This window comes from Mastomys coucha, unplaced genomic scaffold, assembly GCF_008632895.1.
Source record: "Mastomys coucha isolate ucsf_1 unplaced genomic scaffold, UCSF_Mcou_1 pScaffold16, whole genome shotgun sequence".
NCBI classification, from domain to species: Eukaryota; Metazoa; Chordata; class Mammalia; order Rodentia; family Muridae; genus Mastomys; species Mastomys coucha.
The window spans coordinates 17,264,425-17,275,548 of NW_022196898.1; positions in this window are offsets into that span (position 1 = coordinate 17,264,425).

Below are 11,124 nucleotides of genomic sequence, written 5' to 3' on the forward strand. Positions count from 1 at the left end.
AATCCGCCTGCCTCCGCCTCCCAAGTGCTAGGATTAAAGGCGTGCGCCACCACCGCCCGGCTTGTTTTGTTTTTTAATATAACAAAATGGAAATAATTACTAACCTCTGTTAGATTTCGCAGTTTCCCAAAACAGGCCATCAATCTTGGCATGCTGAGCTACTTAAGAAGACAGTGTCTGTAAAGCTAAGTCCTACGGTTCTGATGAATTTGGCATGGTTTTATTTCCCATCAGTCACTTAGGACAGGTCATTCACCATTCCAAGAATGAATTGACACCATATCTGTCATCTATAAACTGAGATATCAAATATGTTACACATTGGGACTACTTCATCTTTTTTTTTTTTTTTGCAAACAAAGAACGTTGAAATAAAGCTTGAAATAATGAACTTTATTATTTCCTGGTTAAGAAGCTGACTCATCACAGAGAGAAACACATAAATACAAAGGACCCTTCCCTTTGTTTCCTTTGTTTAGTCTTTGTATACAAGACCTTAATGCTTATAAGCTAAATTTGCATAGAGTATGTCAGCAAAGCAAACCAAAGCCAGACCTTCATGCCATAGGAGTGAACTGCCCACATACCAAGGCCAGATAACAATGGGGGAGAGAGCGAGCAGGTAGTCAGTATTTCTCCTCCTTGACATTCTTTCCAAGGCATGCATTGCAAGGCATGCTTACAACAGTGGAGATAAACACGTGTGAATTGATAAGGAAATCACCTGGCTAATGGAGACATGACACAATCACCTTGGCGACATGGGATGCAAAGACTCCAGCTGCCTGAGTTCCTTTGAATGTAATGATACCGTGGGCAGATCTTCATGTTAAGAAGCTAATCAAGAAAATCTGGCTTTGTAGGTTTTCAGAAGAGCTAAGGGCACCTGTTCCAGACAGGACAGGGTACTTGAGAGAACTAGTTAGAGGGACCTCAGGAAGGATAACAGTGAGTTCGGCTAGAACAGGGCCAGTAACTCCGTGAGGGAGAGGAGAAGCGGAAGTCCGAGTCCCACAGCAGACACCTGTCTGGCAGACATCTCAGAAGCTTCTGGGCTGCAAAGAAGAGCTTACACAAGGTGAACTTGATTCTGGCTACACTGGCCTCCAGTTCTAAGGCATCTGATGTCCTCTTCAGGCCTCTAATGTCCCTTGTACTCACGTGCCTCTCGCCTCCCATACTTGAACAACAACAACACATTCTTTAAAAAAGAAAAAAAAGTACTGAGAAGCATGGCACAGTAGAGTGGGGTTTGGTCTCCACAGAGTTAATATGATCGGCTCTGCCTCCCCTGGGCAAAATGATGGGTGCAAGGTGGATTCTTTGATATTTGGAGTGAACATCCACTGTGAAGCATCCTCATTTAACTGCACCTACTCTCTAAAGAGAACTTAGTTAAATTGTCTTGTCTTTGGACTAAGTAATATGTCCTACCTTCTGCAAGAGGCTATGTATCCTCTGACCACCACATGGGTGCCTTATTAGTAAGATAGTTTAAGTTGTAGAAATCCAAAACCCAAAAGATGAATAGTTTTGAGACATCTGTTGTTTGAATTACATAGCGCTATTGGATGTTAGAAATTTGGTAAATTATACAACTCATTTTAAATTGTGAGAAAGCTGCCGGTGCAGTCCAGACAGGCTAGGATATGGTGCAATAACACAGCACCAGTTTGTGAAGGCTTAGTTACTAAGGCTCATTGTGATTTCATTGTCTTCATTTTATGAGCCAGGCTGGCAGAGCAAACTTTAGTGGCACATCGAGCATCACTGACAAATGCCAAGAAAAACAGAATGAAACGTAGTTAGGTTCTTAGTGCTCCTGACCAGTAGTGATAATGTTGCTCTAGCTCGACGTATATTATGCAAGGTCAGCAATATGGCGCAGTGGGTAAAGGTGCTTGCTGCCAAGTATGATGATCTGAGTTCATTCTACAAGATCCATAAGGTGGAAGCAGAGAATCAGCTCCCTTGTCTTCTGACATCTGCCTGTGTCCTGTGTCACATGACTGTCTGCACACAAACATATCAAAATAGATGTAAATACAATACAAAGCCAGATTTTTTTTTAAAAAAAATTGCTGGCCTATAATGCAAAATCTGTTACAGATTTTAAAATTTATTTTTACTTTATGCGTATGAGTGTTTCACCTACACATATGTTAAGTGTGTGACATTCTGAGGAGGCCAGAAAAGGGTGTTGGAAATCCTGGAACTGGAGTTACTTGTGGAGCTGGAAACTGAATGCAGGTCCTCTGGAAAAGCAGCAAGTGATCTTAATTATTGAGATTTTTCTAGAGGAAAAAAAAAAGGAATGCTTTAAGAATCTTCCCATCACTCTCACACGGGCCCCATGCTATCTCCTGTATCACTCATATTTCAGAATATATGTTGCCAACATGAGCACAGATATTTTAAAAATATGATTTTTTAAAAGATTTATTTATTTATTTATTTTATGTGTATGAGTACACTGTAGTTGTACTCATGTGGCCGCTGAGAATTGAACTCAGGACCTCTGCTCCCTCTGGCCCCTCTCTCTCCAGCGTAATACACTGTAGCTGTCTTCAGACACACCAGAAGACATTACGGATGGTTGTGAGCCACCATGTGCTTGCTGGGATCCGAACTCAGGACCTTCAGAAGAGCAGTCAGTGCTCTTCCCCGCTGAGCCATCTCGCCAGCCCCAAAATATGATTTTTTTTAAAGCATGTCACATCACCAAAGTTGTCGGAGTCAGATCCTGGGCTCAGACAGTCCTAACGGTCAACTCCCTGCAGTAAGCCAATTAGAGAGCTTAGAGTGGAAAACCGAGATCAGTAAATGTAGACACACTGGGAATAGGAACAAATAAAGACATCTAATGAGTACCTAAGTCCAGTGTTTGGAGTCCAGACATGAGATTCAGGTTTAAATAGGGATAAGAGGTATACATTACTGAGAAGTTATGATCAAGGTGTGGTCCTGCCCATGACTTACTTAGCATCATATCATATCATATCCAGTCTCTCCCATGAGGTCTCTTGACATCTCTTCCCAGACACATCCTTTCTCTGGCTGATAGCAGACTTCGGCCTCTCTTTCTCCAGCATAAGATTCCAAAGGGCATTCTGATGTCTGAGGCACAACTGAATCAAGAGTCTGATGCCAAAGGGATATGTATTATGGCTGATCTGACTAATACAAAAAACTCAGCTCTTGTAATGGCTGGCCTCACCTCCAACCACCACAGCTACGCATTGCGTTATTTGAAATATTATCAGTTCTCCACCTCTGGAAAGCATAGTGAGGTCTGGGAGAACTTAGACATTGTCATAAGCATCCTGGAAGACACAAAGGTACCCTGAAGGGAATAAAGCAAGAAGGAGGTTAACAGAGGGCTCCTGAGCACACAGGGATGTCGAACTTCCGTTGAACACTTTAGGAGAGATACGGGTTTTCACATCTCCTTCAAGCTTTCCTTTCTCTAGCTGGCATGCTCTTTCTTCTTTCCGCACACCTCTTTCGAGTTTTCAGAAACCCTGAGAACTGAACTGAAAGACTCTTGTACTCTTCTTGCAAAGGTTACACATACACGTGGACACACTGTCTCCCATCCTTAGGGGCTCTGCAGAATCTCCCAGTGCCTCTGCCGGGCTCTCACATGCGTAGTGCTATCCATGGAGCCGAACACAGGAAGACAGAGTTCTATCATCTTCCACCAACATCCTTCATGGTGGTGATAAAGAGATGCTATGATTGAAATGAAAAAAAAAAAAATACCGGCGTGAAGATTTCTCTAATTGTCTCTCAAAATAGCAGATATAAAAAGAAATTCAAGAGATCGGTATAATTATTGTAATTAATTATAACATGGTGAGAAGGGGTACCATTGGCGGGCCCACGCCAAAGTGTGCCCCTTAAGTAATGAAGCCATGCAACAGACCTGGTGTTGAAAGAGGTTTGTTGGAGGAAGGGAGAAGAGTGAGGACCTGGAGAAGGGGTAGAATAGAGGGGAGCAAAGCCATGAGGGCCAAGAAAAGCGGGGAGGGCAGAGAGGGAGGGGCGCCAGGATAGAGAGAGCTTTTAAGAGCTCAGCAGCTTTTCTCCAGCTGCACCCGCCTGGCACACCCAGACGGTGGTAGGCAATTGCTAGGTCCCTGGGGACAGGCCCGTGGAATTGCCTGTACACTGATAAAGTTTTTTCTAGTGCAAGAGCATGCTGGTTGTTGGGAACTAAGGAATACCACCAAGTCACACCGCGCAACAAACCTTACACATGAAGTTTATTGGGGAGAACAGAAAGGTAGCTGCCTCTGACCAGGAACAGAGACAGCAGTGGACTGGGCAGAAGGGCAGGCTTTTAGTGGGTCTTGGGAGCATGCGCAGTGAGCTAGTAGACAAGTGCAGTGTGGCAAGAAGTATTGCTTGGCCATTAACTCAGACATTGGCCATTAAGGAGCTCAGGGGCAGGCCAGGGACAGGGGGATTTTTACACTGCCTAGTTGCCTTATATTCTTTTCCATTTGTGTTTATTATTGTTAACTAATCAGGTCAGAAAAGAGGGCAATGTCATGGTTAGACTACTTCCTGTTATATGGGGACATTGAGGTCCTTGGGGGCATGCTTGATCTTCTTCCTCAGGCTATAATCAGGGGTTGTAGGTCTCTGGTCCTGTAGTTAGGGGCTGATAGTCCCGTAATAACAATAGATTAAATGTCTGGTTAGAAATCTCTTGGCTTTGATGTTGAAGAGACAAGAAGTTTAGGAGATAGGGTACAATTGGTAGGATTAGGAAGAGGAGGAGAAGGGGGTTGAGAAAGGCAGTATCCAGTTCCGTGCTGGACTGCCAACGATCCAGAGGCATCGAGCCCTTTCTAATGGTTTAGGAGACCCGTTAGGAGCTGTACGATCTTGTCTTTTATTGAGCGTGTGCAGTGAGCCTGTGGAAAAGAACAACATGGCCGAAGTATTGCTTGGTTGGTAACTCAGAAACAGTGTTTGGCTTTTGACATTGAGATACGGGGACAGGGATTTCCAAGTCTTGGGGCTCTGGAGCAGACCAACGGCAGGGTGATTTTACACTGGCCAGATATCCTACAATCGTTTATTTGTTTGTTTGACTGAATTTAATATTTATTTTGTGCTATATATTAGAAAAAATCATAGACCGGTTATTTTCATTAAATATTTATAATTAGACACAGATTTCAGCTAGTGCCTCTTAGACTTGAGTGTGCATTGGAATCCTCTGTTGAGCAGCACACGGATTGGTGGACCTGCCCCTGGACCTTCCAGGTCAGCGGGTCTGACATGGGTTAAAATACTGCCTTTCTGGCGAGTTCTCAGGAGATACTAATGCTGTCGGTCCCCATTTGGCCAGAAGCCCTCAAGGAGTGCCATGCAGGAGATTGTAGGTGAACTCCTGGGAAGCTATCTTCCTTCATCTCTGGGATGGTGTTACAGGAATGCTCTTAAGAGCCACAGATCCTGCACATCTTAAAAGGAACTAAGAGGAGAATTAATAAGGGAAAATAGATTTATTTATAGTTTTGCCAAACCAGAGGGAGGGACCCTAGGTTCTTTCTGTCTTCTTGTGTGTGTGTTATAGCTTCAATTTTGTAGGAAACAAAAAACCCCAAAAAAAAAACAAAAACAAAAACAAAAACAAAAAAAACAACAACAAAAAAAAACCCAAAAACCAAAGCTAGGAAATATTTGTATGTTAATTTAACATAAATGTGAAATCCCTTCCTGGGAGATAGGTCTCCCCTCTTGTTGGCACGAAGGCCTCAGCCTTTCTTTTAACCCAGCGTGGGATCCTAGAGGGGATTTTCATTCTTTAGGGTCCATTGCTTTTCTAATTTGATAGTGAGAGACAAGAGCCCAAGCATTTCTCTTTAGAATATCTTTCCTACAAGAGCCACAGAAGATTGCTTGCAGACTCTGTCTTGGCAGTCTGACGTCTGAGAGAGAAGAGAAGGGTTTGGAGTATCACCTAAGTAAGTGTCCCTACCACTGATGATGATGATAACAGCAGAATCACAGCAATGTTAACCAACACTTTCTGGTTGAGCTGGATGCCTAGCCCTTGACAGGGCAGCCTACAAACAAGGACTCTAAGGCGTAGAGTGTTGATAGCACATCTGATGTTAACATCACAACTGTTAAGGTAGAGTTAGATTCAGACCTGAGTCTGACATCCATCTAACCTATACATCAGCACTCCAGACTGCAGGTTCAATCCCTGGGCTCTGTCTTTGGTATCTATGATCTTAGGCTCCCAGCTCTGTCTTCCACATTGTGTATACACCGTGCAGATACAGGATACTCTCCCAACCCTTTCATCAGCATAACAGCTGTTCTTTCAGGGCTGGACTTGGATATTCTGTCTTCCTCTACTCTTTGAGAATGTAATGTTAGAATCCAGCTCTGTTCAGGTCACAGTATCAACAACATCAGCCATTCCCTCTCCTTGATACTCACAAGCAGCCTACTGAGACATTGCCTGTGAATCCCAAGCTGGTAGACTTCCAGGAGCCAGGGTTCTTACCTGAGGAACTTATACCCAAGTGGGTGTTGGTGACAATACATCCTATTCCCTGCTCCTTCCCTGCTTGTCTTCTGATTATCAGAGTGCCTTGCTGTAGAACCATCTCCATCCTCAGAAAGCTATGAGATGAGATTCCCACTTCTGCCACGTAGGCCATGATTTTCTCTCTTCAGAGCCCTGGGTATGCTGTTTGTCTCCGGTTCTGGGGCCTGAACTCTCCTCAGAGCCCCACCGTGCTGTTGCTGTCTGTCTGTTCATGATATCAATGGTTTCTCTTATAATTCTATATCCCCAACAACCCACTTCAATGTCCTTCTTGAATCCCTATCTCAGGGCTTTTGACACTCCACTGCCCCCCACCATCACTCTGTTATTCCTGGAGGTTGCTAGACACCATCATCACTCTGTTATTCCTGGAGGTTGCTAGACACCATCATCACTCTGTTATTCCTGGAGGTTGCTAGACACCATCTCTTCCCTTGTTTGCTTCCTTCCCCTCCTATCCGGACTGAGAACAGTTAAAGCTCACATCCATGCTCCCATGCTGAGAATGGCCTGGAACCCAGGCAAGACACCAAGATATTCTAAATTCTAAAAGGGATGCTGTGCTTCAGAGAATGGAAGCAATCTCTGAGAAGGGAGACGATGGAGGCCAGTCTCCTTCTGAGAGGAAAGGCTGAGTTCAACCACCTCACAGCTAAAGCTACCTGCTTTCTGGCTTTTGTTTCATGGTTTTCAATCTCTTTCAAAACAGCCACCTGCACATTGGAGAGGAAATAGATTTTTCTCTCTGTTTGGCTAAACTGTAAATAAATCTACTTTCTGTACCAATTTCTGTTTCCTTCCTGCCTTTGGGGATACAGGGGCATGAAGGCTGTGCTGTAGCTCTGAGTGCCTGGTAAGATCTGAGTCCCTTAGAATTTTGATTCTTTGGTGTTGCCCACATGTTTGATTCTGTTTAATGTCACTTTCCAGAACTCTTAAGAATCTTATGTAAAATGAAGCAGCAAATGGAGGCTGTGTGTGTTATAAAGGAAGATATGTGTGGCATCTGTACAGTATAGATCCATGGAATTGAAAGATATTGGACAACATGCAAGGTCACTTTGTCCCCTGATAACTGTCTTATTTCTCCTATCAGTGAGTGACTTGTCTTTTATAGTCCCCTTGATTCCGTGTCAACAAGAACATGGTTGCTCAATCTTGTTCACCATTCTCTTACATATCATTTTGTCTATAATACAACGTAAGGAAAGGAGGGCTGTGTGGGAAAGGGCTTGCATTAAATCATGCCTTCCACATACATCCTCAGGTATGTTTCGAATGCACCAATTTATCAAGACGCTACCATTAAAGGACTAGGGGTTAGATAGATTCTCAGTAGGTAAAAAGATGGGGGAGAGGCCATAGCTAGAAAACAAAGGTGGTGAACTTTCTCATCCTCCTGGCCAATGACAAAAAGCCCTGCCAGTAGGTCCCCTTCCGATGGACTGTACAAGTTCAAGGCCAGGTGGAATCAGGACACATTTATAGAACAGTTGTGGCCCGATCAACCATCCTGTCTTTCTTCAAACTGACCAACCCTAAGTTTGGGGAAGAAGATCCTTCAGAGACTTAAACAAACAAACAACCATCCCTTGAGAAGAGAGCAGATATTTGGCTTCCCAAATCCTCCCTCTGCTTTGTGAAGGGTCTTTCTGTGTGCCTGCCACATATGTGTGTTTCCTCATGCCCAATAAAAGCCTTTCTTCAGCTACTGATTCTGTGAGCTTCTGTTAGCCATGTTTGAGACTTCTCTGCTGATGCCTGTCGAGCTCAAGATTCTTCCACATTTCAATTCTTTAGTTGGCAGAGAAAACGAAGAGAATCAAGACCTCTAGACTGTAACACCATGATCAATATAATGTGGATTTTTTTAATAAGGCATTACTGAACTTGGAGGTTTTGACCACATTGATTTTTCTAGTAGGTGAATGTATTTAAAAGTCTTCTCATGGAAGGAATCAGGAGCTCGTGCTCATTCAGACATCCCTCTGCACCTTCATCAGGAAAGCCCCTGGGGCCTCAGACCTGCTAGCTGGTACCCTGCTTTCATTCTGACCTCAGACAGCATCTCACCTTGGCTTGCCAGAGCCTAAGTGAGGTTTTAAATGGAAAGTTCTGAGTGAGTCCAGAAACTCAGTCCAAACCAGGAATATTGGTTAGAGACCTGTTTTTCTGGTTTTTTGTTTTGTTTTGTTTTGTTTTTTGTTTGCTTGGTTGGTTGGTTTGTGTCTTAGTTAGGGTTCTACTGCTGTGAACAGGCACCATGACCAATGCAAGTCTTATAAAGGACATTTAATTGGGGCTGGCTTACAGGTTCATAGGTTCAGTCCATTATCATCAAGGCCAAAGCATGGCGATAGAGGAGCTGAGAGTTTTAGATCTTCATTTGAAGGCTGCTAGCAGAATACTGGCTTCCAGGCAGCTATGAGCTTAAAGCCCATAACCCACAGTGACATACCTACTCCAACAAGGCCACACATACTTCAAAAAGGCCACACTTCCAAATAGTGCCACTCCCTGGGCCAAGCATATACAAACCATCCTAGTTTGTTTGTTTGCTTGCTTTTTTTGTCATGCTAAATAATGCGACCTCCTGAAATGTTTGTAGATAGTCAAGGTGTCCACATCCACCATCTGGATGCTTCTCTCAGGGTCCATATTGCCAGTTATTTGTAACATATATCATCCACAATTAAAGAGAAGAACTTAGAATGGCATTACACAGAACTTTTCTGACTATTCAAATTTTAACATCTGTTCAAACACTCTTGGCTGTAGCTATGTATGTACTTCACAGGTCTGGAGTACTATTTCAGGAAAAACACCAGGAGAATGTCCATATGGCTCAGCAGTTATGAGCAGCACTCACTGCATTTGCAGAGGACCCAAGCTCAGCTCCCAGAACCCACATGGCCTGGCACAGTCATATGTAGCTTCAGTTCCAAAGGATCTGATGCCCTTTTATAACCTCTGTGAACACCAGATGTGCCCATGGTGCGCAAGCATGTGTGCAGGCAAAACACTAATACACATAAAATAAAAATAAATCTAGAAATGTAAATTGTCCTGTCTTTGTACCCGGCACAGGTAACCTGGTGCTATTACCTGGTTTCCCCACATTTTCCAAGGCAGATACTCTGAATTATTCAGTCATCAATGGAAACACTTATTCTGTAACTGTACTATCTTAAAACGAAAACAAGCCTACAATGGAGCATTCTGCCTGGACATGGATGTCATTGGGTGTATAGATGCTCATTGGGTGGTCACAACCTGGGGCTGGCAGAATTGATTCATTAGGGCCTGCAGCCACAGAGGACTTCATAGATGCAAGAGTATCGAGTCCACCATTGGATTGATTGTGTTGGCCACTGTTCGTGGAGACCACATTGCTGGCCTATCTCTGACTATGTCGTAGCTGCTACACCTGTTGTGTTTGTGGAGTAAGAGAAATTAAAATTACTGAGGCCTGGCCTTGCAGACGGGCACGGCTGCTCTTGGGGAAGGAAGTGAAATGGACAGTCCCATTCAAGTGTGCAGAAGTCAAGGCTATGTAATGTCACCTTGTAAGGACCATTCCATGTTTATCACTAGGATGGTAATGTGAAGAAAAGTCTGGGAATGAGGCAAGATAGAAAGACAGGCAAGTTTGGGGGACTTGAGAAAAGAAAGCAGCCACTCATCTAAGTGTTATTCATCCTCTCATCTGCTAAAAAGCAAGAATTCCAGCATGATTAATATTTCTAATAAAGACTTATGATCTACCACACCTGGAATTAACTAAAACACAAATGACTGAATACACCTGTGAGGAAGTTTTGCTTAATTAAATCACGTGAAGTAGGAAGATCCATTTTTAAGCTCATGGTGTGACCTATTTTACAAACGAGATAAATGCATTGAAACCTCTAATTCACCAGTTGTGAAAGAAAGGCAGTGTATTTGGTGTCTCTTGTATACAATAAAACTTTCATTCTCAGCACTGCAAAACAAACACCAAGAAGCAGAGAATTTACTCTGCTTTATTCAAGATGTGAAGACAGATGACAAATTCCCTGACACTGTCAGGTAGGTGTGAGGCATGTGTATATGACCCTGTTTCATGGAGCTCCTAGGCTTATACCACATTTATTAAATGGGTTAGACTGGCTGATGTCTCATGGACGCCTGGTTGGAGACCTAATGATCACCCACCCAACTACAGGCTTTGGCTCTCTCTGTAGCCACATGGCTTGTACATTATAAACATCTCCTTTTGAACTCGACAGAATCATTAATGAGATGTTTTAAAACCTCACCCAGCTGGCTTCAGTCATTAACTGACTCATCCAGAGCTATCTTGGATAATTTATTCTGTACTTGAGAAACTGAAAGGAACTGTATTGGTTGTGAACCAGGTAGTCTGAAGATCTTCCACCTGATAAAACAAACAAACAAACAAAAACAAAACAACAGAAACTCTATAATCTATGGAACAGGGATTGTACAATTCTCTACTGTGTCATTACACATTACAATCTACTGAGCAGACTGCAGTTTATTTGACC